The sequence below is a fragment of the Arvicola amphibius genome, chromosome 6, assembly GCF_903992535.2.
Source record: "Arvicola amphibius chromosome 6, mArvAmp1.2, whole genome shotgun sequence".
NCBI lineage: Eukaryota > Metazoa > Chordata > Mammalia > Rodentia > Cricetidae > Arvicola > Arvicola amphibius.
This window is the reverse complement of record NC_052052.2, coordinates 123,914,380-123,939,254: the sequence shown is the minus strand read 5'-3', so window position 1 is coordinate 123,939,254 and position 24,875 is coordinate 123,914,380. Positions and strand designations below refer to the sequence as shown.

Below are 24,875 nucleotides of genomic sequence, written 5' to 3'. Positions count from 1 at the left end.
GATTGCTGAAGGCAGCTTCCAAACTTTCCTTTGTTTATACCAGTAAGAGGAACTAGATTAAAGAGAAATAGGACTGAAAGCTGCCCGGGAATCCACTGCCTGCTCCAGCAGTGCTGATCTGTTTGGTCCCAGGTCTGGGCCTGCAGGAGAGATTCACCAGAACAGGCAGGGATGGGAGCTACTCATAGGGATCAAACTACCTTCAGAAAGGCCGCTGTGCAGAAAGCTTCCTGCTCTCAGCCTTGTTCCAAGGGTGACTTCACTTCTCTTGCTGTTAAGGTAATTGTGTTGGTGAGTAAGCCTGGTCACTTGCTCAGACGAACCAGGAGGGTACAGCTCCCAGCAGAGCTCTGGCTTACCGTGCCCCCCCCCCCCCCCCGTCTTGTGTTCCATACTTGGCGCTGCCCCTCCCCCCATATGACTTTGACAATTAAGTCTCCAAACACATGACAGTTGGGGGACACATCAGACCACTGCAGGCTCCATCACCTCACAGCACCCAGTGTTCTCTCTCTCTCTCTCTCTCTCTCTCTCTCCTCTGCCACCACTCCACCGCGCTCACGCTACACATGAAGAACTTCGCTCCACCAGATCCAGGGCCTCGGAGGGCTCCGCGCTCGCTTCCTAGTCCCCCCCTTTCTCTCGCTCTCCCGCTCCCTCTAGATCCCTCATCCCTCTCTCTCTCTCCTCCCCCTCTCTCTCTCTCTACCCCTCTCCCTCCTCTCCTCTCTCTCTCTCTCTCTCTCTCTCTCCTCTCTCTCTATCTCTCTCTAGTTCTCTCTCTCCTCACTTAGCCACCCTACTGCAGCTTTGTCATACACTGTACTCCTGGGGGGAAAACGTACTTTATCTTTGCTTTCAAATAACTAATTTAAGTTGAGCACGGTGACACATGCCTGTATTCCCAGAACTCAGAAGACAGAGGCAAGAGAATGGTCACATCTGAAGGCAGCCTGGACTACACAGTCAGTTCAGAAGTACACCCAGGATATATAGCCACACACTGTCTCAGTAAATAAAAGTAAATAAATGCATACACAGATGTGTTTATTTGTGTTCAGATTTTACTTGTAGAAATTCATAGAAGTCAAAACATCCTTTTAGAAAACTGCATTGGAGGGCTGGTGAAATGACTTACCAGATAAAGTCACTTGCTAACCTTGATGACCTGAGTTCAGTCCTGTAACATGAGGGGCTGGCTTGTTGGGGTTTCGGTCCCGCCTGGTACCCCACAGCCGGCAAGCCCCAAAGAAAACCACACAGAGATCTCCATAAGATTATAAACTGATTGGCCCATTAGCTCAGTCTTATTAGCTCTTGTAGCTTATATTAACCCATTATTCTTATCTATGTTAGCAATGTGGCTCAGTACCTTTTTCAGCTGGGTAGATTACATGCTTCTTCTTCGGTGGTCTGGGCAGGAGTGCGGAGGGAGTTTCCTGCTTCCCAGAATACTCCTGTTCTCATCGCCCCGCCTCTACTTCCTGTCTGGTTGACTTGTCTATACTTCCTACCTGGCCAATCAGCATTTATTTAAAACATGATTGACAGAATACAGACAATTATCCCATAGCACAGTCCCAGTGACCCACACAGTGAAAGGAGTTGTCCTCTAATAGCCACATGCTTGTCGGGATCATGTTCACCCATACACACATACACATGCTAAATATGTGAATACATGTAATTAAAATGTTACATGCTTAGGAAAGGTAGACAAGTGTGTTGTTGTGTTTAATGTGTAATATGTATCCTAACCGGCATCTGTAAAATCTCCCATGGAATATATGGAACAGTGTCTCTGAGATTAGAAAGAGAAGGGGTTTCAGAACTGGGTATGGTGGAACACACTTGTAATATCAGCATTCTGGGAACTGAGTGAGGAGCTACATAGTAAGTTTTAGGGCCCTATCAAAGGGGGCACGGTGGAGTGGAGAAAAGACTGCTCAGATTTCAATCAGCTCTACCTCTGCTTCCCTTTGCCCCACGTATTCAAGGCAAGAGGTCTGTGGGTATACTAACCAGTGGTTAGATTCTTAGGGAACACCATGTCCTGATTCCTGGTGATCCAGTTCTAGCCTCTGTATGTCACCTGTATGTCACTCTGTATATCATCCTAAGTAATGAGGAGGGTTACTCACCAACAAAATCACCTCATTTGTACAGTAACAGCTGCCTTTAAAAAGAACCAAACTCAGTTGGATGTGGTAGTATACATCTGTAATTCCAACTCTTGGGAGGTGGAGGCAGGAGGATTGAGAATTTAACAACAACCTCAGCTACTGGTATGGTGTAAAATTCAACCTGAGCTATATGGGACCTTGCCTCAAAACAAAACAAAAGCATAATTTGAGCCAGAGTCCTGTTCCATACTGTCTTAAACACAGCTATGAATGTGGCTACACTCTCATCGTTAAAAGAAAGATTCAGGCTTTCCTTAAAGTTTAACCCTGAAAACATGCTCTCAAATCTAGATGTATACAAAGTTTCTTCAGGTAATGAGGGCACCTTAAAAATCCAGTCATCTGTCAGGGTGACATAGAGTGTTCCTAATAATAATAATAATAATAGCAACAACAACAATAAATTTAAAATTTCTGTCATCGGGTGACACTCCCAGACATTCTGATTTAATTGATCAGGAGAGAATTGTCAAAAGGGTTGTCAAAAGCATTACCTACAAACTTTCCCTACTTTCTGCTAATGTTGGGGGAGTTTCTCTAAGAATTACAGAAATACCATATTTTATTTAAGTCATGGTTTTCACAACTATGAGGAGGGACTGTTAGACTCATAATGTGGAATGTTATCCCTTAAATTGATTTAAAATTCACAAATCAGGATTATATATAGTTATGGTGTACAAAATGTTCTGATATGTGGAACACTGTGGAAAAGCTGAAGTTACAAACCATATCTGTTACTACACATATTTTTGTGGTGACAACCTTTAAAATCTCCCAACAATTGCCAAGTATGTGGCACATTGTTATTAACCATATTGCTTTTAAACAGCAAAATTTCAGATTCAGTAGGTCTAGGTGGGGCTGAGCGCCTGCATCTACCTCAATATCTAGAGCTGGACATTTTACTCACAATGTAAGGGATTAAGCAGTGTTTCAGTCAATGACATTTAAACACCAGAAACCGTCCAAAAATAAGGGAAGAAAGAAGAAAGAAAAAAGCAGTTTATAGACTAGACACGAGGATTGAAGTCTGTGAGGCCAGTGCGCCAGAAGCCGAGGCCGGCTTGGACTACATGAGTTTCCTAAATCTCAAAAGCTAAAACCAAGGGTGGTGGTGGAATGGGTGAAATAGTTTTTAAGACCACAGGGACAGAATGTCTTGTCGGCGGTCCTTCGGGCAGTTAGGTGACTGGACCTGAAGCTTTCTGAAACCAGAGCTCGGTTCCTTCGACTTCCAGTGAGATTCCGGGGACATCATCCCCACGGCTGAGACAGACAGTAAAGAAATCGGTCGCCCTGTTCTTGATTTGCGTTTGGAAAATCCACTGTTGTCGAGGATTGGTATAAAGTACATTGATGGGTTTAGGAGAGAAACGATTTCTGGTTTTCGGTTTTGTTTTTGTCTCTAAGAAGCTTTTGCCTTAGGCCAGTGCACACAGCGGTGCACAGCTCGGTCTCTAAGCCTCTAGGTGTGCCTGCGGGGAGACCACCTACCGGTGGTCACTGGTGACTGAGTGCCCTGGGCCGGGAGTGACTTGGCGGGTGAGCACACACCGGCTTCCCGCTGAGGACTCGGAGCAGACCAGGCTGCAGCCCAGTCCGCGCTCCGCGTCGGCCAGAAGGCGAGGGTTCTGAGCTGTTAATTGTAGTCGCGGCAGGAGGCGTTCACCTAGCTACAGCGACTAGTTTAGAACTGAAACCTTGTCAAACCTCCACTGAAAAAGGTGGCAGAGCATGGCGAATAGCATTTTGGAAATGATAGAAGTAAAAGCTGAGCAGGCTGCCTCCTAGCAAGTCAGGATGGCCGAGCGGTCTAAGGCGCTGCGTTCAGGTCGCAGTCTCCCCTGGAGGCGTGGGTTCGAATCCCACTCCTGACAAGCGTTTATTTTAAAAAATTTACTCAAACTTTAGTGTTGCCTCCTTTAGTAAACGTTTTATTTTTCTTTCTTAGTCTAACTTTACAATAAGAGGCACTGTGTAGTTGCAAGATAGCTTGAAGGCTAGATAGTTTAATATTTTCTTTGTCTCTGTTTACAAGAAAATTTAGATGAATCTTAATTCTTAATTCATGACTCATTATCATCACTTACATCTGCACCCTTACTGGCTAAGCATCTCACTGGTCTGAACTTTGTTTTTTAGCTTTCTGGTTTTGTCAAAATTGCATATATACTTATACTAGTTAAGATCCTACAAAGATACAGAACTGGTATGTATATGTCTGACTGTCTGTCTGTCTGTCTACCTATCAACATCTACTGGGATTCAAGAAGACAGATAAAGGCAGATGCACAAAGAGATGTAACACGAAGGCATGGCTTACAGTTATCGAGGCTGGGAATTACCATGATCTGCTGTTTGTAAGCTGGGAACAAGAAAGATAGGTGGCCTAGTTCAGTCCAGGTATGAAGTCTAGAGAACACAGGCTATGAAGTCAGTCAGATCATGTAGCTCCCCACCTCCACCACACCCCACCTCCACCACACCCCGCCATCCCCCACACCCCGCCATCCCCACACCCCGCCATCCCCACACCCCACCTCCACCACACCCCACCATCCCCACACCCAGTCTAAGCCTGGATCAAGCCCGACCACACTAGGGTCTTCAGTCTACTGAGTTAAAAAGTTCCAGAACTCTGGAGACCCCATGGCTGCTCAATTAGACATTTAAATTTAACCATCACACTGTTGGTGGTCACATGGTTGATGGCCAGGCAAGGGCTGATCTCTAGAGAGACAAGTAAACAGCACACGTTCCGGGGCGAGCCCTGAGGAGTGAACAGATTTGTAAGAAACTGTTACAAAGACACGAACTGGGTGTAGCGGTGGACACCTGTGAGCTCCCCAGAGGTGACGCTCCCCAGAGGTGACGGCAGGAGGATCAGAAGTCCGAGACACAGGAGACCTTGTGTATTACTCAGGAGGCTAAGGCAAATCAGTTGTTACTAGATACTACAGCCAGTCAAAGTCAAAGAAAAGTATTGAAAAGAACCTCTAAGAAAAGAATTTTATTTGGCACATTTGGAAATAAAGTCTCATCTATGAGCTTTCTGTTGCTCTGATAAAATGCTGGTGAAAACTAGCCTGGGGAGGAAAGGGTTATTCCAGTTTACAGATTATAATTAATCAAGCCGAGTCAGTGCCGAAACCTGGAGGCAGAAACTGAAGCAGAGACGGATGCTTACTGCCTTGCTCCCAAAAACATCTACCAGGGGGTGGCACTGCCTTCAGTGTGATGGGCACACCCACATCAGTCATTAATTGATCATGCCTACAAGCAGTTCTGATGGAGGCAATTTTTCAGTTAAGGTTACTAGTTTGTCAAACTTGCAAAATCTAATCACCACAAAGACTAAAATGTAAAACATGATATGCACAAACAGGCCAGGGTAGCTTTTGGTAAATCTGAGTAGGAAGAAAATGTTGGTAGTTCTATTATGACAGAGAAATCCATACACATTGTGACAAAAGAAAGTTCAATGGCATTTTTAGTGTGTGAACTGACGTTCCCTCAAAAAAGGTCAGATATTTGTGTTGAAAGGTATGATTAGTCCTCTGTGGTTTGGGGAGTCAAGTACCAAAATGATCTTGGGCTATCTTTAGTCCCCCCCCCCCAATAACCATTTATCAACCACTTTCTGTATTGATCAGGGAATGTATTAACTTAGAAAGCTTTCACTTTCATCAACCCAAAAGCTAAGAATGACATCAGAGGCATTTAAAATCTATAGCGGTTATTTTCCCCACTTTGATGTAACCTGTTTCCCCGATGTCCACTAACAACAACAACAAAGCCAAAGTCTTAAAGTGAAGGCAGGCTGTTTGGATGAACCTTTTGTGATCTTAGCATTCCATGCCTCTGAGCTTTGGGTTAGACCCGCCATCCAAAAATGGGACCCAAGTGCTCAGTTTCTGCAGCCAGCCTGGGGCAGCTGAGGCAGGTTTGGTGAGAGGAGACAGCGGTGTGCAAGAACTGGAGAATAGACTTTACTCTTAGAATGGAGAAAGGGGGTGTGTAGGCAGAGAGAAAAATCAGAGAATTTGCCTTCTCATAGTCATTGCTGCTTACAACATAGTGGGAGTCAGAAAGTTGAACTACCTCTGGAGCTGTCCTTCAGAGTATCAGGATGCTCTGTTTCCACAAAAGCAGTCAAGTCAGGCATGTGGAATTTTCTGTGCCAAGTGCTGGGAGCTGGATCTTGGGAAATGAGTAGGGGTTTAGCCACTACTCAGTGAGCTCCCGTTTCCCTGATCTAGTGAGAACACTCAGCTAAGATAACTATAAATGTTTTTCTTTATTTTTTTTCAAACTTCTGAAGTTCTTCATGCTGCAGAAGGCTCTCCAGTCCTAAGTCTTCTTCAAGTCTCTGTGTTTCAGAGTGTCACTCACTCTGTGACAGGTGACCATACAGATGCTTTCCTGGACAGATTTTCAGATGTTCCTTTCCAAAAAACTCTGAGCACAGTACAGCTTTAAAATGAATCATGGCTGCAGAGAAACCCTGTCTCGAAAAAAAAAAAAAAAAAAAAAAAAAAGAATCATGGCGGTTTATATGGTTGTCAGAGGTGCTATGGGGCTTTCCCCAACAGGTTTATCAACCACTTCAAAACCAGGTTTTAAAAAATTAACAAAGAAACAAGCCATTTGTGGCAGACTGCGAGAATACACCTATTCAAGGTTCCTGACAAAGAAAATAGAATAGCCAGAGGTCCTGTACTCCTTGCATTATTTTTTTTTTCTTTTCTGCCTGCTTTCCTTGATAATAATTTTTGTGTTTGCTGGGGGGAGGATGGTTATATACTACATAGAACAAAATTATAGGAACACTAAGGAATGAATAAATTTGTCTTTAAAGAAATGATTTTAGCGTTTGTTTCCTTGTTATTGCTGTCTTGTTTATTAGAACTCACGTCCCAATCTACATTATTACTTTCGTGAAGTGCGTGCAGTGCATGAAGATAATTTTGATGTTACATTTGACCGAGCGGTGTACTGAATACCGGAAAAGCCACAAAAAGGCCCCGCTGGGATTCGAACCCAGGATCTCCTGTTTACTAGACAGGCGCTTTAACCAGCTAAGCCACGGAGCCCGCACGCGTTTTGGGCTTCAAATCAACAAAGAAAAGGAATGAACTTTGCTTATATTGTCTATTTTTACAGCTTTCTTTTTGAAGTCGGCCCAAGCAGATCCCCCAAATCCTAAAAATGTCCCAGCTACGCGTCAAAGACCCAAGAAACCGCTCAGCTGCAAGGGAATTGAGTCCTCATCGGGGCGGTTTGGGAGAAGCACGGGTGAAGGCTGGATGGATGTATCTCTGCAGCTCATCAACACGCTGATAAAAGTACCACCCAGGAAAAGCGAGTAGTCAGGGCCCTCAAAGACGTGTGTGTGTGTGTGTGTGTGTGTGTGTGTGTGTGTGTGTGTTACACCTATGTTCCCAATCCACAAACGGTCCATGCGGCATGATTGTTAAGTTAGACCGAAATGTAAGATTTTGATTATTCTTTAATTACCCCCACGTTCTCCAGTCCCCCTGTAAATTTAGGTTTCAACTATCTTCTTCTTGGTTCTAAAATTAAGGAAAAGAATTCCAGAGATAAGCCTTAAAAATTCGTAACCTGACTTCATAATCAACTGCTCATTCTTGGAAAGGAATAAAGGAGAGGCGGGTGTTCAACAGCTCTGGAGGGAAAGCCTTCTTACCTTTGGCCAAAGGGTCTGATTTGACAAAATGTCGAGTAAAGAGCATTTGCAACATTTCTGTATCGTCTCCAGAGCTGTGTTCTGTTCTACTACTCAGTTCTCTGTTCAAATAAACCCATCCTTGAAGTATAATTCAAACAAAGGAAAACGGACAGTTTACAAACTGTTATTTATCGTTGTGAAAGTAACTTCACAAACGAAACCTGCAGGTACAGTCGGTCGGGTTTCCTAAGACCGATTATCCCTGCAATGACGCTAAATTCAACATTTCAATATTTCTAAACTGTGTTGATAGTTGAAGAATTTATCATACTGTAAGACAGCCCAGCCATTGGACGACAAAGGTGGGACCCGGTGACAGACTGTGAGCACTAGGGCTCTTACTTTCCTTAGAAGAATTATGAACTATGAACTCCATTTATGATCTATGAACTTGATGAAATAAGGACCTGTTTCTTTCATCTTAAATTTTAGATGTTTTATTGTGTGTATGTGTGTGTTTCCCTGAATGCAGCGCCTGAGGAGTCTGGATGGGGCAGTTAAATCCCATGGAGCTGGAGCTTCAGGCCTAATGTGGGAACTGAATGGAGGTCCTTTGGAAGAGTAGCAGAGTCATCTTTCCAATACCCACTTCTTAATCTTATAGTTAGCCAGCATGTTGTTAATGGTGTGTTCAAAGGCTCAGTCACAAAATACAGCTTTAACCAAACTGTGGCAGATGTCAGACAACAACATTGTATTTGATTTGTATTTCCCCTCTGATTGAAAGCTGGTGACATTTGCATGGAATTTCTAAGAAGTCAAGGAATCGTTGAGCCTGAGAGAACTCCTGGAAGATAACAAAACTCTGATTAACCTTTTACAGACCTGCATGAGTTGGGCTCACACTATAATCTTAGCCCTTGGGAAGTAAAGGCCAGAGATTAAGAAGTTCAAAGTCATCTTCTTCAGCTACAGAGGACGTGAGGTCAGCCTCGCAACAGGAGACCCTCTCTCAGGAAATGAAAACAAGTAAGTAAGCAACAGAAATAAAGAGAGTGGATGCTATTTCCCTGAAGCCTCCACTATGCACTAGGAAGGCAGGCTCATAGAAACCTCATAATTACTCTGCTCCACACATCCGAGATTGGCGACAGGACAAAGTCTTGTGTCACATACTGCTCACATTAAAGAAAAGAAGAGAGACAGACAGCAGTTTTTCTTATGCCTTGGAGCAAAAAACAAAGGAGAGTACATTGAGACCAAGGAAAGAGCTCATCATAGTAGTAGCTTAAAAGGTGTCAGCTTGGTCAGGCTGTAATGCCCAGTTATGTCCTTAAACACTAACATAGCCAAGCATAGCGGGCTCACTCAAAGCCCAGGCTACTCAGTAGACAGGCTGTAGAAGTTTTAATCCTGTCAATCATGTAAGGCAGTTAATGATGTATTCTTCTGGATTTGATTTCTCTGCCTAATACAATCACTGACTGGAAGCTGGATCTCTCTCTCTCTCTCTCTCTCTCTCTCTCTCTCTCTCGCATTCACACACTCATACTGGACTCAAGTAAGATCCACCCAAATAAAGTAAAACAATACCTTGCTGAGGACATTATTCAGTAAATTGAGGCAGCCAGAAAAGGCCTTGAAATTTTGCAAAATGAAGGGAGTTTCTAGAGATTAAAAACAAAATGACGGGACATGTGGACAGAGCATCCAGCCATCTGGGTTAAAGCCATTTTGGACAAACAGAATGAGCCCAATAGCTTTCAGAGATGCCCTCTGATCTAGACCCATCTCTGAGTGTGATGGGAATAAACAGGACCTGCAGCCGCTGGACTTTGCTTCATTACTGAAAATCCAAGCACACAAATGTTCATGCCTTGTTTGGTTGGTTGGAGACAGAGTCTGAGGTAGGAGGATGGCTGGAGCTTGCTTGCTAGAGGAAGAACCGAAAGACAAAGCCCTGACCATCTTTTCCCCACCTCCTCAGTGCTGGAAGAGTGTAGCCATGCGCTCCTGTGACTTTGTGTTGGTGACATATTTCAACATAACTGGCTTCTTTTTGAAATCATTTCTTTTTCTTCACATATATTAGCATCATTCCTGAGATGGAGTAGAAAAAGGCACCAAATTACCTTGGAGGGGTCTGAGTACAAAACCTGATGAGAAAGAGCCATGTTTTTTAGGACAAAGCATTCAGTAGGCTTCCCTTAATGCTTAAGTGTAAAAACAGTTGCACATGTGTTTAGAGTTGTTGAAACTGTATGAACCCAAACTAAATAGTTTTCTAATCTTAAGATGTATAGTCTCAACATCAAGCAATTTACTTCTATTTTAACAGCCCTTGATTTATTTACAGGGCATGAATAGATACCCTTTTCAAAAGTCTCTACTGAAGACTGAAATTTGATTTCACGCATATGACAATTATCTTTGCTTAGAAAATTTATACAAATGTGTTCCGAAATTGACAGTTCCTAGAACGATATAGCGTGCTGAGACGTGTAGTGGAGACTGCCTATTGAGGTCTTAGTTGGTAAATATTTGGGGTAGGGAGCATCAGGACTGTATGTTCCACTTTCCTTCCTTATTGTATTATTTTTTTTCCTCCATGTCTATCACAGTTTTATTTAGAGCTTTACTGTCTATGTCAAAACTATCATGTTTTCTGTAGGGTACAGGAGGATCCGTTTTCTTCATTATTTTATCTCCCGTGCATCCAGCAGTATTGGTTGAATGAACGCGAGCTTGAGTAGAAAAGCGACGTGGGGACACCTCTCACCGCCGTTTTGTTTGGTGGGGGGGGCGGGGAAGGGGAGGAGGGGGCAGAAACAAATCTAGAAGTAAAGATAATAGAGTCTTTTCCTAAACAAAACAAATCAAAAAGACACTGCAGTGTTAAACTCGGAGAGCAGCATAACTAGTTGTGTGCCCCACCCAAAGGCTTACGTGTGCAGGGCCAGTGGCGCAATGGATAACGCGTCTGACTACGGATCAGAAGATTCCAGGTTCGACTCCTGGCTGGCTCGGGATGCATGGTGTACATTTTTCTTGACTACACGGAAAGTTAATGAAGAAAATTCATATATGTCTGAGTTTGTCTGAAACAAAACAGGAAACAAGAGGATCACGATGGAACCATCACTTTTATTGTAGCTGGGTGTTTGGGGGTCACTCTGTAACCCAGCCGGCTTGAATTCATAGCAATCCTCCTGCCACAGCTTCCCTACGGCTCATCGCTTCTTTTTAGACCAAAGTCCACGTCCGACCGTGGCGTATCTGCGGAGCCGTGATCCCCAGGCCGGGCTGTTTTGCCAGTCCATTTTGGCTTTAGGATGATTTTAAGTGACCTCTTAATCCATTAAAATCTGTTCAGAACAATTAATTTTAATAAAGGGTAATCTGGAGAGATTGTTGAAGTTTCTGTTTCAGTCTTTCCTATTCAGTCGTTTGTAGAATAAGAATTTGGCTTCAGGTCCCGCTTATGAAGCCCGAACTTTATGATTCTCCCTGTTTCTCGGAGTTAAACACGAAGGACGCCTCTCCAAGCCACCATCAAACATTTACTTGACAACAGAAACGAAGCAAATCGAAAGAATACCTTGAGGCAAGACTCCCATCGCAGCTCGTTTCCGTAGTGTAGTGGTTATCACGTTCGCCTCACACGCGAAAGGTCCCCGGTTCGAAACCGGGCGGAAACAGTGTTGCTATTCATTTTTTAGTATTACAGAACTAACTCTAAACAATTTTCATCTATTATATTCTCTTTCGCTCCCAGTGTGCAGTTTGAAGCTTCTTTCTCGGCAGCTCCCATTTCCCATACCCGAGCCTAGACCGCTTTCTGCGAATGGCGACTCCTTTTCTGGCCCACACCAGCTGCCGGAAGCGCATCCGGGGCTTTCTCCCGTCCCGGCGCAGCTAGGTGACCACCGCCCGGGATCGCCCCCCTCCAGCCGTTCAGGTGAGTGCGCCGCCTCCTCCGCCTATCTTAGCGAGGGTCCTAATTACCCAATCTCAGAAGATGTTTCTATTCCTACCTGTGGCTTTAAATCTATGCTCTGTATTTCTTCCCCTTTCTAAACTTATTATGAGCTCTTGAGCAAAGAGTAAATTATCCTGTGTGATATACGGCGAATATACAAGTGATATGCCTTCCCACTTCCTTTCAATAAGAACACCATTCCCACCTTATGTCTTATTTCTGACCTCATTTCTACATTTTTCTCCAACTGTAAAGTTGATCACTGTTCAAACTTATCTGTTTATCTGGGCTTTATTTTACTTTGCTTTTGAGACAAGGTCTACCACATAGGTCTCCCAGGCCTGGAACTCATTCTGTGGACCTGGCCTTGAAGTCACAGAGATCCATTTTCTCTGTCTCTGGAGTGCTGGACTTAAAGGCATTCACCAGCACAGCAAGATAACTTTATTCTACTTCTGTTAAAGTCTGAACTTGTCATAAGTCAAGGTTCATGTTGTCTATATTCCTCTGCAACCTGCTGGTTTTGCTCAGTTTATGTTGGTACTTGTTTATGTTTTTTGCATGTAGCTGTTACCTACTTATTTCTGCTGCTGAGTAGTATTCTCTTGCACACATATTACTAAAATATATTGTCCTTTCTATTAAAGCCATTTGGGTGGCTTCTAACTTTTAAAAATGATAATACTATCATTAACCCCATCTGTCCACAATTTTCAACTTTCCCATAGAGATACTTTAGGAAGAATTGCTTTACACAATGCAACTTTGTTTTACAACTATATACTAATTTCACACACATACCCTCCAGCAGTGTGTATATGTTTTGATTGCTCCACATCTACTGAGCCCGTTGTATTGTTTTTGCTCTGATCAGGTCCGATGACCTGGGACAGATGTGTGAAGTCGGCAAAACAAAGAAAAGTCTGGGCACCTGTTTCAAGCAAGTGGCCCCGGAGAGCCTGAGTCACTTTTTATTTACACAGTTTCAATAGCTTGCATGAAGTTTTATAATCATATTTGTTTCCATAAGTTTCTAATAATAATTACAGCAATTGCCCGTTTGCTCTTTTATCTCCTTCCCTTTCCACCCCTCATCTTCACCACCTGTAATCATTACCTACTTGATTCATAGCCTCGATATTAGAAGCATAAGGAGTACGGCAAGCAACAAAGGAAGCTGTCTAACACGGCACAGCTACAGGGGGAACAGTGTGCACAGTTGGCAGCATTTGCGGTTACAACATCATGCAAAGCGAGAGGAAGTTTCGCCTCTAATGGTTAATGTTTATCTCTGGTCAAATCTAAAGTCTCACAGGCAAGTCATCAGCTAAGGAGATTCAAGCCATGAATCAATCCGTTCTTCATTCTGTACTCCTCTATCTCCTATGGGGGGTACACCAGGCTTTCTCCTATCATCCTAGAAACTACTTACAAGCTTACTCTTAATAGCTGGCACTGCTTATCTTTTGTTCTCACATCCCCTCCTCTCAGCTGCCTTCGGTATTGACACAGCTATAGAGATGAGGGTGCTGTGGATTTCTATGATTCTGCATCATTCCCTGTTCCTAGACTGTTCCCATAACTCTTGATATCATCTACTTATTAACATTTCTCCTAGACGCTTGTGGTTAAAATCACTCTCTCCAGGACAATTATACAAATTTGTTATTTTGTCATGAACGTCTGTGACTCTTTCAGGACAGTATGAGGTGCACTGGAGAGGTGACATTGTGTTCTTGAGAATTCGGAATTCATGGTCGCACCTGAAACATCAGAGGCTTTGGGGCTGACTCAGATCTGCTGTGTATTTTTAACAACATCCCCTCTGGCTCACACAGAGGAAGGTCCTCAGGGAAGTTTGACTAATGCAATAGCCATTTCATCTATGGCTCTAAGAAAGTGTAAGGAAAGCAAGGAGAGCAGGCAGCACATATGCTCCTGGGGTCATGCCCAGAATTATCCAGCAAACTACCCATCCGCCTTGCCAAAAATGGGTTAAATTCTCCCAGTCCTTGCCAAAAGGAGCACTTGTTTCTGCTATTCTCAGGCCTTGTTCCCCAAGAGGTCACATGACTCCCAGGAAGTGTTCATCAATTTAGTGGGTAATGAAAGACCCCTGCTCCTGCTACAGTGCCTACAATCAGCTTGGCTGCTGTAATGCCATTTTGCCAGGCTCACACACAAACAAGTATAGGTTCAGGGAAGTTCAGGGTAAGGACAGAACACCTGGATTGCCAAACAGGATATCTGTGGTCAAACATCTGGCCTGGGAGGGGAACGGAAAGTTCTGGAGAAAACCACATGTACCCTAGATAGAGCCGAGACAGTTATTATCAGATTTCCTTGTACCTGGGAGGAGTTGTCCTCAAATGAATCATGGCCTCATTCAAACTGACCAATGAGATCCCTGTAACCATGCATCTGCTTCTGTATGCCTGCTTCTGCCGCCCTTTTTCCTATAAAAAGATCGTGCCCGCTCGGGAGGCAGAGGCAGGCGGATCTCTGTGAGTTCGAGACCAGCCTGGTCTACAAGAGCTAGTTCCAGGACAGGCTCTAAAGCCACAGAGAAACCCTGTCTCGAAAAACAAAACAAAACAAAACAAAACAAAACAAAACAAAAAAAAAAAAAGATCGTGCCCGGCCTGTTGGTGCGCAAGTCCTCCGAAAGACTTTGCCTCCCGCAGGTACCTGTGTACTCCTAATAAACCTCTTGCCGTTTGCATCCGTGGTCTTGGCCTGATCCTTGGGTCCAGGGGTCTCCTCCTGAGGGAAAGTCCTCTCCGGGGGTCTTTCAGGTAAGAAGCTGTATCCTGTAGCTCACACATGCATTTCCTGGGTCACACATTCTCGGCTCCTAGATCTAAGTAGTACTTAGCACTTTTAGCCATAGGTGGTTTTTTTAAAAAAAAATTTATGTTTTGTGCCCTTTTTGTGGATCTACAGAAATGTTTATACATTCTAGGGTCTAAGTCTTTGTTAGGTATGTGCCACAAATATGTTTGCCCAATAACTTAGTTCTCACACAATCTTGATAATTGTTTCAACTTTAAATATGATCAAAACTGATCCAGGTTTGCTGTAATCAATGATAAAAATAATGTAAACTGACAAACTGAATCTATTTTTTTAAGTGACCCGAGAAATTAAATGTCAGCTTATGAACTACTAGCTACTTTTCTTATTACAATGACTACATCCCTGGGGAGAAGCAACTTAAAAGAAGGAGGATTTATTTATTTAACTCTTACTCTGGGGCATAGCGCATCAGGGCATGAAGGCATGGTGGAGCCACAGTCTTGACCGTAGGCGCTTATCTGAGAGGACTGGAAAGCAGAGTGTTTTATTTTCTTTGCATTTTACTTGATACCCACAAGTTGCTAGCTGTAGTATAATTTTATTTTTAAGTGTTAAATGTGTTGATTCCTTGGTCGTTTGTGTGCTTTGTGTCTTCCCAGGAGTGGTGTGAGAAAGAAGCATCCATGACTGGCAAGCTGCCTGCCAAGTAACTACGCAAAATGAGACATCAAGAACGATAAAGAAAAGGAGTCCGAGTCACTGCTGCAGCCAGCGCAGCCTGGATAGCCAATACTGGCCAGGGGTGCTGGGAATGACTCACGGAGGCTTCTTTTCAGGTGGAAAGACAGCAACCTTTATTTTGGCCAGCAACCTTTTATACCTCTACTCCTTCTGTGGAGATCCACTGGCCAGAAAGAACACAAACATTCTTGTCAATTACAGACCACAAGGAAGTTTCGCTGTCAGTTAGGGGGAGTGAGGGCAGCTGGATTCCAACAACTCCCCCCATTTTATTTTATAATACCTTGCCTGTCATGGGGAATAGCCCTCTAATATTCCCTGTCTTAGGTAGCATCCTGCCTCCAAAGTATTGCCCGTCCGTGGCTACCCAGACACATAGCCCTAAACCAAGTATCCCTAGGACTGACAGTGCCAACGAGCCAGACCAGCCCTACAACCATCTAGCATGCACTAACTGGGTGGTAAAATTAACAAAAGCAGTATTCCAAACCCCTCTCATATGACAGTTGAGTTCCATAACAGTAGCAGAAGCATGCAATACAGTGCCATGAGTAACTCAGATAACATGATTGTTTTGAAAATCCAAAGATAGTCCACTTGCTCCTGAACCAGAGCCACTTGTTGGTTTAAGGTCAATATGCCCAATTGAATTTGTCCAAAGCATTGCTGACTCTTTCAGCCTGCTGGTTGACAGTCTCAGCCGTCTGCAGAGTCTGTGAGAGAGCAAGTCCGGCAGCAGTAGCTGTGGTGGCAAAGCTCTGCTCCAGCTGCCTTCTGGCCCCAACCGCACTCACTCTGGATCCAAACTACTGCATGGAGTGGAGCAGAACTCAGGGAAGTAGGCTTGCTCACTGCTCCTGCTCCAGAACCATTGAAGGGGCCCCACTTTAACAATCCTTTAGGGAGTTTGGGCTTCCTCAACCTGTCTGGCTACTTCCTGCTGAGCAGGGATGCTACATTCTTGGGAGTATTTTAATCAACATTTCAGGGGGTCTCGGTAAATCAAACCTCATAAATTTGCAATGAATCCAAAGGTTCTCATCCTCTGTGGAGACAAAAGCAGAACCTCTTTTCCAAAGCATCAAATCCTTAGGCCTGTATTTTAAAGTCAAAATAGCTTTCTTAACAGTTCCCAGATCAAATGTCTTTCTCCAGTCCAGAACACAAAAGACAACACAATCAACACAATAACATAGATCTCTACAATTCTATCTTTTGAGGCCCTCAATTCACCTTCCTGCCTTCTTTTTATTTCTTCCCTGCAGGCCAATCTTTCTGAGGGCATTCCTCAGAGCATCGCTGGGAATGAAGACACACATACTCATTTTAATCTGACTTGGCTTGTTCCCAGTCTAGAACATTTAAACCCCCTCCTGTACAAAATCTTTGGCTGTCTTCCTTGTTACTTCTGTGCCTTGTTGCTTTAAGAGTTTCAGTTACTTTTTGAGGCCTTTCAATTCACCCTCCTGCCTCTTTATACTTACTTATCTTTTGGAGGATGTCCCTCAGAGTTATCTCTGGGGATGAAAAATAAAAATGCTTTACCTTCCCCACTACGCTCCTCCATTTAGCCGGGCTCCCTGGCGGCTGGAGTGACCCCGTTCACGTATCCCCACTTTCCAGATCTCAGTGGGACCTCCACTTGCTGCAGCCAGCGCAGCCTGGATTGCCAAAACTGGCGGGGGGTGCTGGGATTGAGACACAGAGGCTTCTTTTCAGGTGGAAGAACAGCAACCTTTATTTTGCCCAGCAACCTTTTATACCTCTACTCCTTTTGTGGAGCCCCACCGGCCAGAAAGAACACAAACATCCTTATCAATTACAGACCACAAGGAAGTTCTGTTGTCAGTCAGGGGGAGTGAGGGCAGCTGGATCACAAGTCACAGACCAAAACAGATCCCTGAAAAGAAGGGAAAAGAACCACCCAAAATGAAAAGGGGAAGCAGATGCTGGCAATGGCTGGGACAATCCTGCAAAAACTCAGGATGCTTCCACAGTTCAGCCCCAGGAAGAGAACATCACTAGGGATGTCAAGTAAAATGGCATGTTCTGTTAGTGACCCTGCTCTTACAATAATATTTTTGAAAATCAAATTTGTTTTTTCTCTTTAATGTGTACAATTTTATTTCTTTTCAAGTTACATTATTAGTACACAATGAGACTTAATTTTTTGAGGGGTGGAGGTGCAGGGATACCAATGAGTGTATCTCAGAAGCTGAACTGAAGTGAGAGAAATGTGGCTCTCTCTCTCTCTCTCTCTCTCTCTCTCTCTCTCTCTCTCTCTCTCTCTCTCTCTCTCTCTCTCATTACTGGTTTCCAAGAAAGGTTCTCTGAAATTCACACTTGAAAAAGTTTGGCAGAGAATTGTTATAGAACAAGAACAAAAAGTCACAGGCATGCCTGCCTCAAGTAACAATAATTGGGTTTTCTACGACATCATGATGCTGCCACTCAAAAGAACAAAGATTCCTGCTTTTGTCTTGTCATCCAAACTGTGAAGAATAATCATCACGTTAGTTCATTTCCTCATCAGAGCTGGTCTTGAAAAGCTCTCATGTGGTTTGTGAGAGTATCTACTCCCCGTGGCTGTTCCTTCTCAGAGCAGCAACCACTTTGTTGGCTGCTAAGGTTGAGGGGAAAGGAGCTTGGAAAGTGTGATAAAGTCCTGTCCTCTGTGCAGCCCCCACACCCTGCACACCCTGCCGTGAGGATTTGTAATTGACAAATGGAAACCTAGATATAAGCAGGCTTGTTGGGGTAGAGGGAACATTTTATACCTGGAGTTTAAAGATCTTTACTGCCCTGTAATTTTCTAGTTTTGTTTTTCACACTTGTCTTTAGTCTGCCCTGAACTTATTTTTTTAGACAAGCTCTTTTTTAAAATTGTTTTTATTGAGCTTTTTTTTTTTAATTGTTTTTCTCCGCTCCTCTCCCTTCTTTCTCCTTCTCCTTGTACCTTCTTGAGCCCTACGCTCCCAATTTACTCAGGAGATCTTCATCTTTTTCTACTTCTCATGTAGATTAGATCCATATATGTTTCTCTTGGGGTCCTCTTTGTTGTCTAGGTTCTCTGGGATTGTGAACTGTAGGCCGGTTTTCTTTGCTTTATGTTTTAAAACCACTTAGGAGTGAGTACATATTATAGTTTCTTTCTGGGTCTGAGTTACCTCACTCAGCATGATGTTGTCTAGATCCATCCATTTGCCTGCAAATTTCAAATGTCATTTTTTTTATATGTAGTACTCTATTGTGTAAATATACCACATTTTCCTTATCCATTCTTCGGTTGAGGGGCATTTAGGTTGTTTCCAGGTTCTGGCTATGACAAATAATGCTGCTATGAATATATTTGAGCACATGTCCTCGTGGTGCGATTGGGCATCCTTTGGGTATATAACCAAGAGTGGTATTGCTGGGTCTTGAGGTAGGTTGTTTCCTAATTTTCTGAGAAATCACCACACTGATTTCCAAAGTGGATGTAACAGTTTGCTTAGTCAAGAAGTGGCTAAAAGTCTTCTTTAAGATTGATACCATGCTCAAAGATGTAGCCAATATTCAATGAACTATTTTGAACAGACAATAATTAAAATGCATAACAAAACAAGTTATAGTAGGGCTTCTTGTTGTAATAAAAGATAAGCCTTGAAGTGTTAATTGTTTGTCAAACACTGTGCGTGACCCCTGTGAGCTGATGACCTCTCCCTTCAGACCAGCTAAGAAGAGGGAGGCTTGTAGGGCTTCACCTCCAGTGCAGGACTGGACTAGGGCCGAGCCGACTGTGGCTCACACCTTCCGCAACCAGGATGGTGTCCTAGCAGGTAGGGACGCAGGTTGCTTCTCTTTTGAAGTGGAAAGGGAGTTTTGGAGATCATTATGAGTCACCAAGGAAGCCCTTTGGAGACAGGATGTTGAGAAAGGAATGATGTAATTTGCTGGTTACATGATAACCACGCCCCTGAAGAAAAGGTGTGGGGGCCGAGCGCAAATACAGAAAGTGTTTCCCTTCTCCAGGGCCAATACCTCAAGTTCAAAGCAAAAAAATTGCTGGACACTCAGCGTGATTCATGCCAGGCACACAAGTGCTCAAAGTAGAAACAAATCAGGATGTTATTTATGAATTTACAGACAGGATGAGCCTGTGAGATAATTTTAAAAAAGCCTTTCATTCATTCATTGTTTCTTCCTTTCCTCCCTCCCTCCCTCCTTCCCTCCCTCCCTCCCTCCCTCCTTCCCTCCCTCTATTCCTCCTTCCTTCCTTTGTAACGTTTTCTTTTTAATTGACACATTACCATACATATCTGTACTGTACAAGTTGAGGTTTTAATATGTGTATGCAATACCTAGTAACACGATTGGTATTAACTTCAGATGTCTGACATTTATGTTAATGTTTAAAATCTTTTCTACCAACTTCTTTGAAATACTCAATTAATTGCCAAGCATAGTTACCTGTACTATATAGAACACCGCAGGCGGTCCTTCCAGTTCCCACTTCAGGAATATTATCTGTGTGTATTCATGCATGCATATGTGAAGTCATGCACCGCGGCAAATAATACATCTAATATATTCATCCTTCAGAGTCTGTGCGGCCATGGAAGGCTGACGTCCTTCCCCGTCTCTTTGTCATTATCCCTTTATGCCGGAAACTAATTGTTGAATTTGCCCAACACTGTAATCACTTGAATCAGATAGTTGCACAATGGTATCTTGCAACTTTCTTAATTTACTCAGAGAAACCAAATTCTTTTTGGGGAGGAGGGGGAAGCAGGTTATAGTTAAAATTTACACTAATAATTCCCAATCTTTAAAAAACACGATTTCTCAAGTCGAGGTGGCCCACACCAGTACTTTAGGATGGAAGTTCTTCAGGATTTTCTCATGAAAAACCAGATGGTGCCTGGTAATCATGTTAGCTGTCTAGCTTATTCCATACAAGAAGTCATGTAATATGCATTCCTATGACAATTCTGTAATCAAAATTGTCAATAAAAACTTTGTGTATAGTAGAAAATTGTATTAGCTTGTATTAATTATGCATTATAATGTTTCATAATGACATTTCATCCATGTATATAATACCATTTGATGATCACCTTCTGTTATCTCCCACTCACTCGTGATAATTCCTTTTTCCCCATCTTCCGGTTGCATAGATGTCTGTGCACGCGTGCGTGCGTGTGTGCGTGAGTGTGTTTGTGTGTGTAAGAGTTTCATCGTGGTTCGTTAGAGGAACATAAAAGTGAGTTGCTTATAGGAATATGGCATCTTTATCCCTTCTTCTCAGCAATTCAGTTGTTGAGCTGTGTATAAATTTGCAGGAACAGTGGGTCGTTCTGCTTTTCTTCCACCTACTCAGCTGTGCTTTCTATCTCTCTCTGCTGTGCACTGCGCCCCCGTGTCTGCGCTCTGTGCGCTTTTACCCAGTTACCGAGCTCCGGGCAAGGGGCAGGAGGTTAAAATACACAGACACGTACAGACAGAGAGACAACAACACGTGTCATCCTTGAATTCCTCAAGAATGCCCCCTTTATTGTGTTCAGGGGCAGATTATATAGAGATAGCCACGCCCCAGCCAAACCCACCAGAAACCACTCTCCTGCCATCAGGAACTCCTGAAGATCTCGTGCTCAGAGCAGCTGTAGGCACTCAGATCAGGGGATTACAAGAAATTCAGGATCTGGGGTCTCACTGCTCCCAACATCTCTCCTGGTGACTGTGATGGAATTAACCACATGAAAAAGTGATAGAGTGTAAGATTAGACTGGACTGCAGTGCTGGAACTTTTTCTGCACACTTCATGCTATTCTGCCTTTCCTTAGGAAATACTGAGTACAGGACAGATGGGGAGAGAAACAGTTAAGTCCCACCACAATGATGTGTGTTCATTCAATCACCAGGGCCCCGATGGTAGGTGCTAGGAGCTAAGCTGGGTGTTAGGTCCACTGGGGTGCGCAAAGATGGGGGACAGACTGCCAAAGTCTATTAAACCAGAAGCAAACTTTATTCCTGGGGGAAAAAATAAAAAAAAAAATCTCCATGGGTCACAAAAAGCTTATCATCTTGCTGAGACCACAGCCAGAGATGGACTCCTAAGGTTGTGGCAAAGGAAGTTTCCAAACTACCCCCCCTTTTTTTTGTTTTTTGTTTTTTTTTTGGTTTTTCGAGACAGGGTTTCTCTGCAGCTTTTTTTTTTAGAGCCTGTCCTGGACCTAGCTCTTGTAGACCAGGCTGGCCTCGAACTCAGAGATCCGCCTGCCTCTGCCTCCCGAGTGCTGGGATTAAAGGCCTGCGCCACCACCACCCGGCTCAAACTCCCTTTTTTTATAGCAAGAAGCAACAAGCATTAGGCATGAACAAAGGAATTTTTTTAAAATTGAGGTAAAACTCAGATACAAAATGCCCTTCTTTGCAATTTCCATTAGCAGAGTATTTTTAGTGATACTGTGTTTGTATTTATGTCATTGTTCTTCCTTGGGGTTCCCTGAAATTGTTTACCAAAGCCCTGCATTCTCCTGATGCTGCTAGTTTTGTATATGGAAGGTACGGGAAAATGCACAACCAAAAAGGTACACCCCCTCATTTAAAAGTTAACCCAGCTCACATCAATTGCTGCTGGTCATGAGTGCCGGGGGGGCGGGGGGGGGGGTATCTAAAAGCTGACTCTCAGTATACAGAGCTAAACTCAGTTTGCAGAGGGCAGCTTCAGCCTTGCAGACAGAACTATCGGTTGTAGAGCAAAGAAACCCACTGTTAATAGTTAATCCTTCAGCAGCTGACAGCCCGCTCTCATCCTCCTAGCCTTATACTTTATATTTCTTTATTTCTACATTCTTATTTCTGGAACCTACATTTCTGTATTCTTTTTCTTGGACTCTTGGGCAGGGCCGTGGGTGTACTGTAGAGGAAGATCCCACAGAGCCAGTGCATCTGGCTTCATTTCTGAAGTGTTGTTAACACCTAGTGGTTGAACTACCTTTTGTGATTGTTGCCTTTCTTTTTAAGTGTTTAATTCTTATCTGGGTCTTCCTGGAGGATCCTAGTGTCTTTGCAAAGCTTAGTTCTGAGAATACTTGGCAAACCAAGCAGTCTCACGGTTAAGGATTACTTGGGCAAATGGTTCCTTCAAACAACTCCAGATAAGGGGTTTTGGTATGCAGAAATTGACTTGCTAAGAGGTATAAATTGTGTGACAATAAATTTTCCAAAAGCCGGGCGGTGGTGGCGCACGCCTTTAATCCCAGCACTCGGGAGGCAGAGGCAGGCGGATCTCTGAGTTTGAGGCCAGCCTGGTCTACAAGAGCTAGTTCCAGGACAGGCTCTAGAAACTACAGGGAAACCCTGTCTCGAAAAACCAAATAAATAAATAAATAAGTTTTCCAAAGCTCTGGACAGTCAGTTCACTAGAAGATGGCTCCCCTGTTGCTGATTGCTAAGCCTGAATCACATTCTGAAGTGACTGCCTTGTTTGACAGACTGCATAACCCAGACATCGACAGCACACAAAGATCAGTCAGAGTCCATTCCTGTGAACATTCAGACATGGCCCCTGAGTCTGGACGATGTGAGGAGACAGGCTGGGGGGACTTCCCAGAAGAGGACATGCTTTTCAAGATTAATTCCTGGTGTAGTCACTGAACATTTAGAGCTTTGATTTTGTGCCAAGACTGTATGGCAGGCCCACGGGCTTTTCCCTCACCAGAGAGAGAAGTCGTGGGCTCACTTCATAGTGTGGGGGAAAGCTATCTTATTCGTGGACTGGCTTTTACAAAAGGAAAGTGAAGAAATGCACGACTATGCTCCATAGTTTCTAAGAATACCCCCATAGCAAAAGGAAATTTGCATGCTTCTCTTTATGTTACCTTTGGAACAGTTTAGCTGAAGTTAGAAGAAATGCAAGAGGCAGTGGGTGGTGGGACTGGGAGTGTAGCTCTGTGAAGGACCTTGTCTCCTAGGCACTGGGTGCAACGTGCCTGTGACCCCAGGACTAGGAGGAGGAAGCAGAAGGGTCTCAAGCCCATAGCAAGTTTGAGGTCAGGCTGTGCAACGATTAAATCCACTCCTTTGCTAACCAGAAATTAATAACTAGTTTTTAAAAAAGAAGCAAAGCAGGAAATCCATGGTCCTAGGCAAAGCCAGTTTCACAAAAACTTTTTTTTCCCCACATGGAATTTTAGATTTTACCCAGTTTGCTTTGAATCTTTTAGGAAATATGCTATTTGGACTTCACAGAAACTTTGTGTTGATCCTTGAATGGTTGAATTCAGAGAAAGGCACCAGAAGTAGAGATTTCCTAACAGTAAAATATACTGCTTCATTTTGGTCAACAAGTCAGAACTGTCTAGGAGGACATGGAACAGTTGTCCACTTAGATGAAGACAAAATAATAAAAACCAGTTTAATAGCACTGGCTGTTCTTACAGAAGATGTGGATTTAGTTCCCAGCATCCACATGGTAACTCAACTGTCTGTAGCTCCAATTTCAGGGGATCCATACCCTCTTCTGGCTTCCTCTGGCACCAGACACTTGAGAAGTGCACAGACATACATGTAGGCAAAACACCCATGCATATAAAATTTAAAAATTAGATATTAATAATAATAAATAATAAAAATAAACCCAGCCTTTGGGAGGCAGAGGCAGGCAGATCTCTGTAGGTTCAAGGCTAGCCTGGTCTACATAGAGAGTTCCATGACTAGAGACCCTGTCTCTAATATTTGCCCCCAAATATATATGATAACATATTATGTTATATAAATTATATATTTATATATAGTATAATATATATTTGAGGGCCTATATATATAACAGATATATAGGTAAGTATATATAATAAACATATATGTGTGTGTGTGTGTGTTTATTAAGATAAGACAATTGCCACAGTACCTACAAAAAGGACAAGAGCTTTTGAATCGTAGCATGGGATTAGAAAAGACTTTCACAAAAATCTCCAAAGCTACCCTCCTCCAACCCTTAAACATTATAAAGTACACGAATTATGGAGGATGTGTAAGGAATGTAAGTAGATGGTCCTACTATGGGGAAGAAGGTAAGGAATACACGAGGAGGAGGGGAATGGGGAGACTGACGGACTGTGAGGGGCCTGGGTAGGAGTCACAGATCTGGAATAGCAGCACTCAGGAAGGGAATTTAACAAGATCCTGATACAGTCCAACGTCCATTACATTGTGAGTTAGACTAGGCCATTCTGGGCTATATGGACCCTGTTTCCAAAAAGCTAACCAGGGCCAAAGAGATGATTCAGTGCGTCAGCGTGAGGAGCCAAGGCTGATGAACTAAGTTCCAACCGCCGGGTCCACACGGCAGAAGGAAAGATCAGGAAACAGTTTGTTAACAAAGATGCGGAGTATCAGTATTTGTACTTTGGTTCCCCGGCTCCAGTTCACAGAAAGCAACACTAACAAAGCTATGGGACCCTGTACATGTAGTGAGTTGTGTTTGGGGAAGGAACTACAAAGT

General features: G+C 43.4%; 4 non-coding genes across 4 annotated transcripts; 3 read left to right on the top strand and 1 right to left on the bottom strand.

The window, feature by feature from the left end:
* The first annotated feature begins 3,980 nt into the window (after window positions 1-3,980).
* On the top strand, window positions 3,981-4,063 carry Trnal-cag. Its single transcript has one exon. It is a non-coding gene; the product is annotated as a tRNA-Leu (tRNA).
* Window positions 4,064-7,205: 3,142 nt separating this feature from the next.
* Trnat-agu lies at window positions 7,206-7,279 on the bottom strand. Its single transcript has one exon. It is a non-coding gene; the product is annotated as a tRNA-Thr (tRNA).
* Window positions 7,280-10,828: 3,549 nt separating this feature from the next.
* Trnar-acg lies at window positions 10,829-10,901 on the top strand. The gene has a single exon. It is a non-coding gene; the product is annotated as a tRNA-Arg (tRNA).
* Window positions 10,902-11,500: 599 nt separating this feature from the next.
* Window positions 11,501-11,573, top strand: Trnav-cac. The gene has a single exon. It is a non-coding gene; the product is annotated as a tRNA-Val (tRNA).
* The last annotated feature ends 13,302 nt before the right edge of the window (window positions 11,574-24,875 follow it).